The sequence below is a fragment of the Tamandua tetradactyla genome, chromosome 4, assembly GCF_023851605.1.
Source record: "Tamandua tetradactyla isolate mTamTet1 chromosome 4, mTamTet1.pri, whole genome shotgun sequence".
NCBI classification, from domain to species: Eukaryota; Metazoa; Chordata; class Mammalia; order Pilosa; family Myrmecophagidae; genus Tamandua; species Tamandua tetradactyla.
The window spans coordinates 2,341,049-2,353,790 of record NC_135330.1 but is presented as its reverse complement, the minus strand read 5'-3'; the positions used below and the strand labels follow the sequence as shown (position 1 = coordinate 2,353,790).

The window sequence follows — 12,742 nt, the reverse complement described above, 5'->3', positions numbered from 1 at the left end:
CAGCCTCCCCAGCCCCTGTGGAATGTTGGGCATTCAGTGGGCTGGGTTCTTCGTTCACATGATTCCTTTGAATCACTGTATTAGACCTGGGGGGACTCTGTCTCCAGCTAAGCTTTACAGAGGTGATAGGGCATTGGTTTCTTGGCCACCTCACAGAAGGAATGGGACTGGGTTATACTGAGAAGGGCTTGTCCCTCTCTTCTTACCCAGCAGCTGACAAGATGGGCACAGACCAGTGGGACAGGTCAGGGTGCAAGGATAATGCCTGGTCCCTCTGCACCAAGGAAAGCAGCACACGGCCTCAGTACCCCGGTGACCCCGGCCCGAATTCTCCCCCAGTTCTGTTCGCCAGGGGCAGGCCCACATCTTCCGTCCACCCCTGAGGTTCTGGCCCACGCGTGAGGGACGTTCAAAGGCCTGAAGATCAGGCAGGAGGAAGGTTCTTGCTTTCCTTTTCTCCATCACTTTGGAAAACTCATGTGTGCCAAGGCTGGCCTGGCTGGCACCATCCTGTTAGGACAGGAATCCCCCTTGTCCTTGAGTCCTTCATCAGGCAGGCTATAGTGATGGGGAAGTGCAGGGGCAGGTGGTAGCAGAGTCCAGGAAGGCACAAGCTGTGCCAGACAGCTCTATCTAAGCAAAGACCCTCCGACCACCTCCCAGTAGGTCTTTTTCCTCCAAACCTGTTAATAATAAGCTGCCCCCAAGCCCAGCTGTGAAGCTCACATCCGCCCTGAAGCCTCGTCTTTCTTCAACCTCTTAAGTAACAAGCCATGGTATGTGAGGTCTGACCTGAGTAATCTCCATGAAATGCAAATCTGATGATGCCGCTCCCAGGCCTACATAGGCAGGGATGCCCTGATTGCCTCTGGCCACACTTTTGATGAGCACGATTGTGTCAATTAAGTTCCATAAACACCACTAATGTATGAAACTGGCACTGCTCTGATGGCTGCAGGGGTTGGGTGGAAGGCTAGATCATCATTTGCTCAGCTTCATCTCCTCAGTAGTCCAAATAGCCAAAGATTAAGATTAAGGGCTTTACCTACTTTAAGCAATAAGTATCAATGCCAATGTTTATTATTTGGTTGATTAATCAAGGTTTAAAATATTTTAAATGAGACTCAAACCTTTGTCGAACCCTTGTAGGACCTCCCTGGAGACTGGGGGTTCCAAGGAATATAATTTGGAAATGATTAATCTACAGGCTAAAGCCACACAACCCATCAGTTAAATATTCTGGACCTTCTCTTCGTGCCCAGCCCTGTGTCCCACCTCTTGTTCTCGTACATCTGATGTTATGTCCACTCTATTTCCAGAACATGCCAAACTCTTTCATGTCCCTCTACTTTTACACTCGTTTTTTCCTCTGCCTAGAATAGCAGTTGTTTACTCCCCCCTGACTCATTCCCTATTATTTTCCAAGACTTGGGTCAAATCCTCATCTTTTCTGAAAGTCACCCCTCCAGACCCTATGAGCTTCTCTTGTCTTCCAGGCACCCCCAGTCCTTTATTCATGACTCCATCCTTGCCTGTTGCACTGTATATGACTCTACAAGGCACAGAACCTGGAAAGTATGGGTCTTAGAATCAGGGCACTGGCATTTGAATCACTGGTATGCTAGTTAATCTTTTTGACTGTCCACTTTTTTTAAATCTCTGAAAGGAGATTAATAATAAGAAACTCGTAGAGCTAATTGTGCTGCAAATATCATGGTAAACAAACAGTATGTTGAGCAGAAATTTTAACTCCTTCCTTTTCTCCATATCATTGCACTTACACCAGTCCCTAAGGGAAAGAAAGTATCTTAATCCTTGAACTCACAAAACTACATATAGCAGGCAATCAACAAATGAATTAATATTTTTAAAATTAGGGCGGGCCACCGTGGCTCAGTGGCAGAGTTCTCATCTGCCATGCCAGGGACCCGGGTTTGATTCCCGGAGACTGCCCATGCCAAAAAAAAAAAAAAAGATTTAAGTTATATTTGAAAAGTTATTACAAGGAAGGTGTTTTTATTGGAATAAATTATTTTTCATTACTGAATTGGTAGTTTGTTGGTAATATTAATACAACATGATGATGTTTTCCAGCCCTATTTTAATTGAAGTATTTTAGTGGAAGCCTTTTGCAAGGAAAGGACCTGATTTGGCCCATGTCCACATACCTCAGAGAGTTCCAACAGCCCACACTCTTAGCCAGAAGAAGCAGTAAAGTCAGACAAGAGCCACAAACCTACACAATACTCTGCTTTGGTGCAACAAGGCACAATATCCAATAAGAAAATTCTAATGAGTGGAATGAGATGGACAGACTATATGGAGTTGCTCCTGCACAGTGCATCTTACCTTCAAGTATTTCACATCCTCACATGCTCACACAACAGCCATTACTTCTCCCCGCTTCACCAAGTTTACCACCACTTCCACTCCCAGTTAAAATACATGGAGGGAAAAGGACAGACCAGAAAAGGGGGCATCCAGGTGGGATGTTAGCTCCCTGGATGTCTGATGCCCATAAATGCAAATCCAAAGCTGAACCTATGCTTGAGGTCGGTGACCAATGCCTTCTGAAACCCAAAGAGAAGTGGTCTTTGTCCAAGGCACACATCCGGGAGTGGCCAAGCCACGACAGCACCCTGACTTGTATTGCAGTTGTTTTGCTACTGACCAGTGTGTTTGACTGCAGCAACCTCCCACACCTGCCCCATATGCCTGCCTCTGAGCTGGCCTCCCAAAATGCTCGCTCTCGTGCTCTCCCTCCTTCTCTCTCTCTCTCTCTCTCTTTCTCTCTCAGAGTGAAAGGAGGGCATACCTTTTGCTTCATCTGCAAATAACTTATCAATTCATTGAGCACACATTTATTGGGGGCTCACGTTGTAAGGGAAACTGCGTAGGTGCTAGGGGTAAAGAGAGGACAGCAAACATGGCATTCCATACATCCAAGAAGACAGAACCTGAAAAATAAATACAAGCCTTGTACTAAAAGAATAAAGGGCATTATGGAGAACATTTCATAGGTGAAACTAACATAATTGGGGCTAATAATGCAAGGCTCTCACATAAAGGGGTAGGGACTGGCAGGAAAAAGACAGGGGGTTGTTACTCCTACGTAACACAGGATCATACCTGAAGGATGGCTGCAGACATGGGTAGGGTTGAAGTCTTGCTAGTGGGAAGCTGAAACAGTTTTCCTTTGACAACTTCTGTTTCCACCATGAAGTACAGACACTATCACCTACCGAGGGGCGACGGGAAGGTTTGGAGGATTCAAAAGAGAAGAAAGGGCATCGCACATGTGCTGTAGGGAACGGTCAAACAGTGTTTTGGGCCCAGTGCAGGTAGATGATCATGATTTTATAATGGTGTCAACCTGCCAAGGTGTCTGTTTTGTTTTTGTGTTTTTTATAGCAGGGAAGAAGGTAGCAGGATTCAGACAGGTTTGGGCTTCGTCACACAAATGCATTGAGAAGAAACAGGCAAGGAAACTTATTATATGGCATAGAGTGGTTGAGATGATGGACTATGGAAAGCAAGCTGGGTGGGAGTGGCATGGAGACAGAAGGGAGCTTGTGGACAGGAAAAAAGTAGAGTCCAGTGGATGTAACTAAGCAAGTCAGAAAAAAAGGGGGGGGCACTGTGGTCAGTGAAGGGAATGTCTGGGTTTGTGGTCTCAAAGATGAGGGGATCTGGCTTCCGGTTCAGACTCTGCCCAACTCTGAGCATCTTCTTTACTCTCTCTGTCTGTTTCCTCATCTATTTGTGGAGTATAGGAAGTGGTCTAAAACCCTTCAGGCTGCGCCGTTCTCTGATGCTGCATTGGCCAAATATTCAGGTATTTTGGTACCTGAATTAGGCGTCTCAAATTCTCTGCAGTGGCCTGGGAATGCTTAGATTATTGGTTCCGAATCTGTTAATGAAACCCACAGAAATTCTTATCAGTGCTTTGGGTTGATCCAACTCTTGAGACTTTAGAACTTCTGCTAAATCATCCTTTGGATTTTTCCAGAAACCCTCACTTCAGCTCCCAGGCAATCCTATTGTAAAACTCCTTTGTAATTAGTTATCTTCTTATCTTTACGGAAAGACTGCCAGAGTTTATGGAGAGGAGGGATGCTTTGAAAATATGCTCATGAGAAACTGGTAGTGACCGGAAGCAACAAAATGACAGAATGACAGAGCCAGTGGAGTGTGAGAAGTTGTCATCACAGCTGCTTGGCTGGAAAACAACTTTCACATCCTCCATGCTTCATTCCCTGGATTAGGTGCAAGAAGATACATAGAGAAGGCCTCAGCTGGTGGCAGTTCCTCGGTTCATTTGACTTCTCCATCTCTTGCCCACGGTTAGGAGGACAAGGTGAGTATTCTTACTGACCCCACAGCAGCCTTGGGGTGGCTGGGACAGCAGCACCTCCACTGAACGGGGCTGGAGGGAAGGCGACTGGCTGGTGACTTCAGGAGGACAGGTGCATGAAAATCATGGGTGTGGCTAAGAAGTAGCAATCCCAGAAGGGGTGGAAATTACCAGATACTGGGGGGTGGAAAGTTGGTTGGGAGGACAGGAGACAGCCAACGAAGGCTAAGAATAGGATTGAAGGCGGCACCCATGAGACGAGAGAAAAAAGGGAGACAATGAAGGGAAGTGGCATAGCCATAGGGCTGGTATACCTAGGACTCTCGTCTCAAAATGTGGTTTCTAGAACACATAAATTAGAGGATATGATAAAAAAAGTTATTTAAGATTTGACTAACTACCTAGTACCCCAAGCTGCTGCCTTTGAAGTCAGGGGTCTTGGGAGAACCAGGATAAGTAGCAGGTGTTCGTGAATTCTAACATTCCTACTGCCTGACTCCTCCTGTGCTGGAATCCAGAGCTAAACTGCTATAATGAAATGGTTCCTGGAGCCACACACCCAATGGCAGAATTTCAGATTCTATAGAAAAATATTAATAAAAGCAAAGCCTATATTCAATGGAATTTCAAAATATTTGCATTGTTTTTCAGATTTAAGTGCCTGCTCCCTGCCAAGTATATCCCCAGATGTTCGCCCAAGTGTCCCCCTAAGGCCCCTCAAGCTCTTGCTTCATGCCCAGCTCTACGCCACCCTCCAACCTCCTCCTGCTGTGTTCCCAGATACTCTGTTTCCAGCTCGGAAAGCAGCAGTTGTCTGGTCTCCACCAGTTTCCATGAGTCCACTTGCAACAGCACCAGTGTTCTAACCGCTATGAGAGTGAATCTTCTGGATGTTTCCATTGTTTCCATGACTCTGGGAGCTGCTGCTGACCTCCAACCTTCGAGGAATCGAAGACCCAAACTAAGGACCAGCCCCATGATGCTTGTTCACTCTCACATCTTTTTTCCATTCTCCTCCTGAACTGAGCTGCCTAACTTTGTTGGTTATGGGTTCCTCTCCTTCACTGGAAAAGTCCACCTTCTGGCCTTGACTCTGCCCTAGACAAAGGAGGTCTGAATTCTAGAGAAGACTGATTCCTGACAACCCCTCAGTGTATGACAATAAAGGTTATCTGTCCTGGTTCCCTGAACTTGGTGTTTGTGGTTCCCCCAGCCTCAGCTCTGCTGAACACCCATTAGTTTGCACTCTTTAAGAAGATTCTCCACAATGAGCCAGCCAGATCGGGTGTCTCTGTTGAGGGAGATCCCGTGTCTAAGCAGTCTGAGAAGACTGTGGAAAGAAAAGATCCAAAAGGGAGTGATGGGATGTCTCCAAAAGACAGGCACAGCCCCATTGCTGCTACTACTGTCACCAGCACAGGGTTCCCTCTCACTCCTCACGGACACTCTTCTTCCCAGCCCTGGGATTCAGTCTCCAGAGCCTTCTGATTTAGGGAAAATCTCACATTTGGGAAGGAGGTCCCATGGGGGTACCTGTAGTTCTTGGATATCAATTCAATTAAAAAGCTCTTCTTGAGTATATCTACATGACCACGACAATTTATAAAATTGTACAATTAGACTTCCGGAGAAGATGGCGGCTTAGTAAGATGCGCGGGTCTTAGTTCCTCCTCCAGAAAAGCAACTAAAGAAACAGAAACAATACGAAACAGCTCCCGGAGCCATGACAGAGACCAAAAAGACAGCGTACCCCATTCTGGAACGGCTGAACGGGCAGGGAGAATCCGCTGCGGTGAGATATCCAAGGGGCACGCGTTTTCCCGGCCGGGGCGGCTGGCGACTGGGGTCCCCTCCACGCATGTGGCTCCCCGGTCTGAGTGGGAACGTTGGATAGTGGGGCCCTCCCGCCACGCTTGGTGTCTCGGGCCAGCTGGGCAATTTGGACCGGCAGTCCCCCAAGCCACGGCAGCCGGCGACCCACCCCCTCCACGCACGGTTTCCGGGGCTGACTGCAAGATTCGGACTGGCCAGTTAAAGGAGCCACAGCATCTTTTACTGGTGGGCCCCGCAGACAGACGAGCGCCACGAGTGCCACCTACTGGGCAGGAAAAGAAAAACAGAGCCCAGAGATTTCACAGAAAAACCTTTCAACCAGCTGGGTCCCACACCCAGGGAAATCTGATCAAATGCCCAGACACCAGCAGAAAATAATGGATGACGCTCGGAAAATTGAAGATATGGCCCAGTCAAAGGAACAAACCAATAGTTCAAATGAGATACAGGAGCTGAGACAACTAATGCTGAATATACGAACAGAAATGGAAAAACTCTTCAAAAACCAAATCAATAAATTGAGGGAGGACATGAAGAAGACATGGGCTGAACAAAAAGAAGAAATAGAAAATCTGAAAAAACAAATCGCAGAACTTATGGGAGTGAAGGACAAAGAAGAAAAAATGGAAAAAACAATGGATACCTACAATGGTAGATCTAAAGAGACAGAAGCTACAATTAATGAACTGGAGGATGGAACATCTGAATTTCAAAAAGAAACAGAAACTATAGGGAAAAGAATGGAAAAACTTGAGCAGGGGATCAGGGAACTGAATGACAATATGAAGTGCACAAATATACGTGTTGTGGGTGTCCCAGAAGGAGAAGAGAAGGGAAAAGGAGGAGAAAAACTAATGGAAGAAATTATCACTGAAAATTTCCCAACTCTTATGAAAGACCTAAATTTACAGATCCAAGAAGTGCAGCGCACCCCAAAGAGAATAGACCCAAATAGGCGTTCTCCAAGACACTTACTAGTTAGAATGTCAGAGGTCAAAGAGAAAGAGAGGATCTTGAAAGCAGCAAGAGAAAAACAATCTGTCACATACAAGGGAAACCCAATAAGACTATGTGTAGATTTCTCAGCAGAAACCATGGAAGCTAGAAGACAGTGGGATGATATATTTAAATTACTAAAAGAGAAAAACTGCCAACCAAGACTTCTATATCCAGCAAAATTGTCCTTCAAAAATGAAGGAGAAATTAAAACATTCTCAGACAAAAAGTCACTGAGAGAATTTGTGACCAAGAGACCAGCTCTGCAAGAAATACTAAAGGGAGCACTAGAGTCAGATACGAAAAGACAGAAGAGAGAGGTATGGAGTAAAGTGTAGAAAGAAGGAAAATCAGTTATGATATATATAATACAAAAGCCAAAATGGTAGAGGAAAATATTATCCAAACAGTAATAACACTAAAAGTTAATGGACTGAATTTCCCAATCAAAAGACATAGAATGGCAGAATGGATTACGACCCAGCAATACCACTGCTAGGTATCTACTCAAAGGACTTAAGGGCAAATACACAGACGGACATTTGCACACCAGTGTTTATAGCAGCATTATTTACAATTGCAAAGAGATGGAAACAGCCAAAATGTTCATCAACAGACGAGTGGCTAAACAAACTGTGGCGTATACCTACGATGGAATATTATGCAGCTTTAAGACAGACTAAACTTATGAAGCATGTAATAACATGGATGGACCTAGAGAACATTATGCTCAGTGAGTCTAGCCAAAAACTAAAGGACAAATACTGTATGGTCCCACTGATGTGAACCGACATTCGAGAATCAGCTTGGAATATATCATTGGTAACAGAGACCAGCAGGAGTTAGAAACAGGGTAAGGTAATGGGTAATTGGAGCTGAAGGGATACAGACTGTGCAACAGGACTAGATACAAAAACTCAAAAATGGACAGCACAATAATACCTAAATGTAATGTAACTATGTTGGAACACTGAATGAAGCTGCACCTGAAATATAAAAAAAAAAAATAAAAATAAAAAATTGTACAATTAGCACAATACCCATAAGAGAACTTCTGACCTTAGTTTTGCTAGCCACACTCTGTCAACTAATGAGGCAAATGACATGGGTTTGGGGCGTGTCCTGAAGCACTGCCCTCTCCAGCAGTGGACACGGGCAGTAGCGATGCCTTCCACTCACCCTCTAGGATGGTGGTTCTTAAACACACAGGCACCTTGGTGGGAGAAAAAAGAATGGAGTTATGATCATTATACTAAAAATTTCACATAATCCACATCTTAGATTAAGCAAATCCTTTATTAAAACATCTGGATTCATGCAGTGGAGTGCCTCACACATAAACGCCATTCACTGGGTGTGCCCTGGCAGGAAAGAGATTGGGAACTGCTGCTCCAGGTCATCCTTTCAGGCCAAAATAAATCATAAGTCATGACTGGCTAGGGGCACCTAGGGCACAGAGAGCTTTGTGGGTTAGAATGAGGTGGGTGTGACCGACTTCTTTTTATGTCCCAACGCTTAGTTCAAGGAAGAGGACGTCGAGATCAATGGTCCTCCACATGTGACATAAGGAATAGAATTCCAGAGCGGCATTTCCAGGGTCTTTGGGTTGTTTCTGTGTGCATATATTTAAAGCACTGTGATGATACTCAGTGTGCTGACTCAGAAATGCTAGATACCGAGTGATAAACAACACCTTGGAGATCACCATGTTGTTGGTCTATTGGGCAGAGCTTAGCGTAAAACTTATGGTAACTCTTGGTGTGTGGAGTTTATTTTGAAGGCATGTTTATTGAATTAAAGGGAATTATCACCTTCTGCCCACATTATAGCCTCAGTCTTTAAATTAATATTTTCCATCTCAATCTCACTCTTTACCACTGGAGAAGGCACGATCTAGCCAACAGGTGGAATGGCAAGAGTCTTATCTTAATATATTTGGGCTTTTCGGCTGTGCCCACTTTCAGGTATCTGAGCGGGTGTGCGCCCAGTTCTCACTCTCACCCAGTTCTGTCCCAGCTCAGGTCCTAAGGTTTAGACTTTCCAGCAAATATTATGAAGTCCATTCTGGTACAAGTTACATTCTCCAAAGCTCTGCTCCACCAATTCTCTATCATAAACCAGTGTCTCTGTTTCCATTGAGTCAGCGTTTGGAGAGGGAGTGAGTATGATTAACTAACCTCTCAAAAATCCCAATATCAACAAAATCGTAGTTATATACAGGATTCACTTTACCCTTTATACATTATTTTTAGTTAAGCTAAATTTTATTCACAAAAAAATTGTACTACAGCTTATTGCATTAAATCTAATATCAAGTAAGTCTCTGTTGTATCAATGTTTAATAGGAAGCTGTTTTCACAAATGTTGAACAAATCATGCTGTATCATAATATCATGTTAAAACTAATATTAGCACTTAATATTTGTTTTCTTACTATGAAACTATTAAACCTTACCATCAGGGAATCCCCTGATACTGTGCCAAACTTTAGGGATACCCAAATCAGTAGGCCATGCCCTCGATCAGGGGGCTTATTCTTGTGAAGCTTATGTAGGTAGTGGAGAAGCTTAGACTACCTACAGGCACGCCTAAGAGTTACTTCTAGAGGACCTCTGTTGTTGCTCAGATGTGGCCTCTGTCTCTCCAAGCCCAACTCTGCAAGTGAAATCATTGCCCTCCCCGCTACCTGGAACATGGCATCCAGGGGTGAAAGACTCTCTGGAGATGTGGGAGATGACTCCCAGGGATGAATCTGGCCCTGGCACCATGGAATCAACAATGCCATCTTGACCAAAAGAAGGAAAAGAAGTGTAATTAATAAAGTATCAGTGGCAGAGAGAGTTCACACGGAGTCGAGAGGCTATTCTGGAGGTTGCTCTTACACAAGCTTCAGTTAGACCTTACTACCTATCATAACCTGCCAATCCCCAACCAGGACCATTCCAGCCAATCCTAAAGAACACCTAGGGCAATATATAAGATTCCACAAGGGTTCCAGGCACTAGCGTAAATTTCCAGAATCCTACAACCTCCAGATGGGTCCCTCGTACAGATAAGTCCTGAAACTTAGAGGGCCCAACCTCTCCAGAATATCAGATAGTTCCATCTCCCTACCCCATATTAATGACAGACCCTTCCAGTATGAAAAGTTTAGCATGGCCATAGCCCAAATAACCCCAAAAAGAGTAAGAGAAAGATCAAAGGTGATGGTGGAATTATACATACAAGACAGGACTTAACAAATGAATATGAATGCTGAATCATTAAATTGATATATCGTTTAGTTTCCAGTATTTTAGAGCAGCTAGATGTAAAAACCTAAAATTGTGAAATTGTGACCATGTCAAAGTCTGAAATATGTTCTACAACTAATTGTGGTGCTGTGCTTTGAAATTTACAGCTTTTTTGTATATATGTTATTGTTCACAAAAAAAGAAGGAAAAAAAGTCGATTGTGATGACAAAAATGTATTTAAGCCCTCTAGCCTCCTAGATTCTGGAGCAGCTAGAAGGAAAAATCTGAGAGGATCGTATGGTAGCCCATAGCAAATTCTGGAATCTGTCCTGTAAATACTTGTTGAACAGTGCTTTGAAAACTATTGCTTTTTATTTCTTTGCTTTGTATATGCGTTATATTATACAATAAAAAAGTTAAAAACATATATTGGCACTTAATATTTGCTTTCTTATATGAATTTATATTTATAAATGCTCTTATTTTACATAAATGTGGAATAATGATCCTTGATACTAGAAGCTAATCTCTGGCTAAACAAAGAACATCCAAAAAATTCTTGCTGTCCCCAGAAGAATGGTCAAGATTAAGATGAAATAAATTATAAACCGCATTGGGTCCAAGTGATTTTTCACTTAGCAATAACCACATTGACTGCAGTATACAAAATTAAAGCTATGTGCCCAAAATAAAGTTTAATTTGCCCCCAAATACTACTGTACAATTATGTTTTGCCTCTCTGGGATGCATTTTTATACTGATTAAGAATGGGTTAAATCCCTTATATGTTTCATGCAGTGAAATTTCACAAAATAGCTCTATGTCAGCTGTTTCCTGGTATAAATGCCATTTTGTTATAAATCATAAATAGCATATATTCAATTTAAATAGTTCAATGCTATGAAAAAGTGCAGATGAATTGAACTTATACCATATCTAAAATGACTGTCCACATTGTACATGAGAGAAAAATACATACTCTAGAGAATAGCTTGTAAAATTACATACAATTTTCACTATAAGAAGGATGTCATTTCTATTGCTGTTACAAAAGCAACAGCAGAAACACTGAAGGAATTGCATTTGGTATAAACACTATTACTAAAATATGCTTATATAATTGTCATATTTACATGAAAAATAAATGGATGTTAAAAAGATGCTGGTCTCTGCCAAAACTATGCCTGACAAACTCATTCATAAAAATTGACTTTTAATTGCTAAATGTTCAATGTCATTTATAATGAAATGAGAAGAAACAAGGTTTACCTTTCATATCACAGTTCAATGGCAGTTCAGAGGAAATGCCCTGGCATACATACTTCAAATGAGAGAAGATACTGTGATTTGTTTGTAGTACATGCCATTAGCTAAATATCTTACCAATGTTTAACAGTTGGCAAAGCGGCATCCCATGCTATATGTTCAAAATATGGGAAACAAAATAAATGTAATTTTTCTGAAATATTTAATCATTATTAATTCATTAAGTGAATACTTTCTAAGCAGCAGCTATGTGCTAGGCACTGGCCTAAGAGTTGGAGATACAGGTATAAGCAAAAAGAAAATAGTTCCTGCTTCCTAGATGTTACACTCTAGTGGGGGAAGCAGAAACGAACTACACAAGTGGTTAAGTGCATAAAATATTAAATGGTGCTAAGTAGCATAGAAACTAAACAAAGGATAATTACCAGAAGCAGAGTGATGGTGGGGGAGGGGAACATCTGCTACTTCATGCAGGTGGCACAGAAGGCCCCTGTGATGAAGTTCTCTTCACAGGAAGTGAAGAAGCAGACCCTGGGACTAGGAAGAGAAAGAGCATTTCAGGCAGAGAGAACCTGACTCCAAAACTCAGGAGGCAATTATCAGAATGTCCTTCTCTTGTAGTCAACATGCCATGACGTCATCATCTATCTCCATATGGCTGTGACATCATCACCTATCCCTATACTGTCACATCATCTACATCCATGTTGCCGTGACATCATCATCTATCTCCATGTTGCCGTGACATCATCATCTATCTCCATGTTGTCGTGACATCATCATCTATGTCCATGTTGCCGTGACATCATCATCTATCTCCATGTTGCCGTGCCATCATCATCTATCTTCATGTTGCCATGACATCATCATCTATCTCCATGTTGCCATGACATCATCATCTATCTCCATGTTGCCACGACATCATCATCTATGTCCATGTTGCCATGACCTCATCTATCTCCATGTTGCCATGACATCATCTATCTCCATGTTGTCACGACATCATCATCTATCTCCATGTTGCCATGACATCATCATCTATCTCCATGTTGCCATGAC

The 12,742-nt window shown here is 42.9% G+C and overlaps 1 long non-coding RNA gene across 2 annotated transcripts; it reads right to left on the bottom strand.

Annotated features, from left to right (window-relative positions):
• Positions 1 to 2,852: 2,852 nt before the first annotated feature.
• LOC143678695 (uncharacterized) lies at positions 2,853 to 12,374 on the bottom strand. 2 transcript variants are annotated; one of them, XR_013173409.1, is made up of 5 exons: positions 12,109 to 12,374; positions 8,243 to 8,396; positions 3,848 to 3,910; positions 3,130 to 3,238; positions 2,853 to 2,957 (listed from the first exon to the last, which is right to left on the bottom strand). It is a non-coding gene; the product is annotated as an uncharacterized LOC143678695 (long non-coding RNA). The 2 variants fall into 2 exon arrangements; XR_013173410.1 differs by lacking the exon at positions 3,848 to 3,910.
• Positions 12,375 to 12,742: the final 368 nt, after the last annotated feature.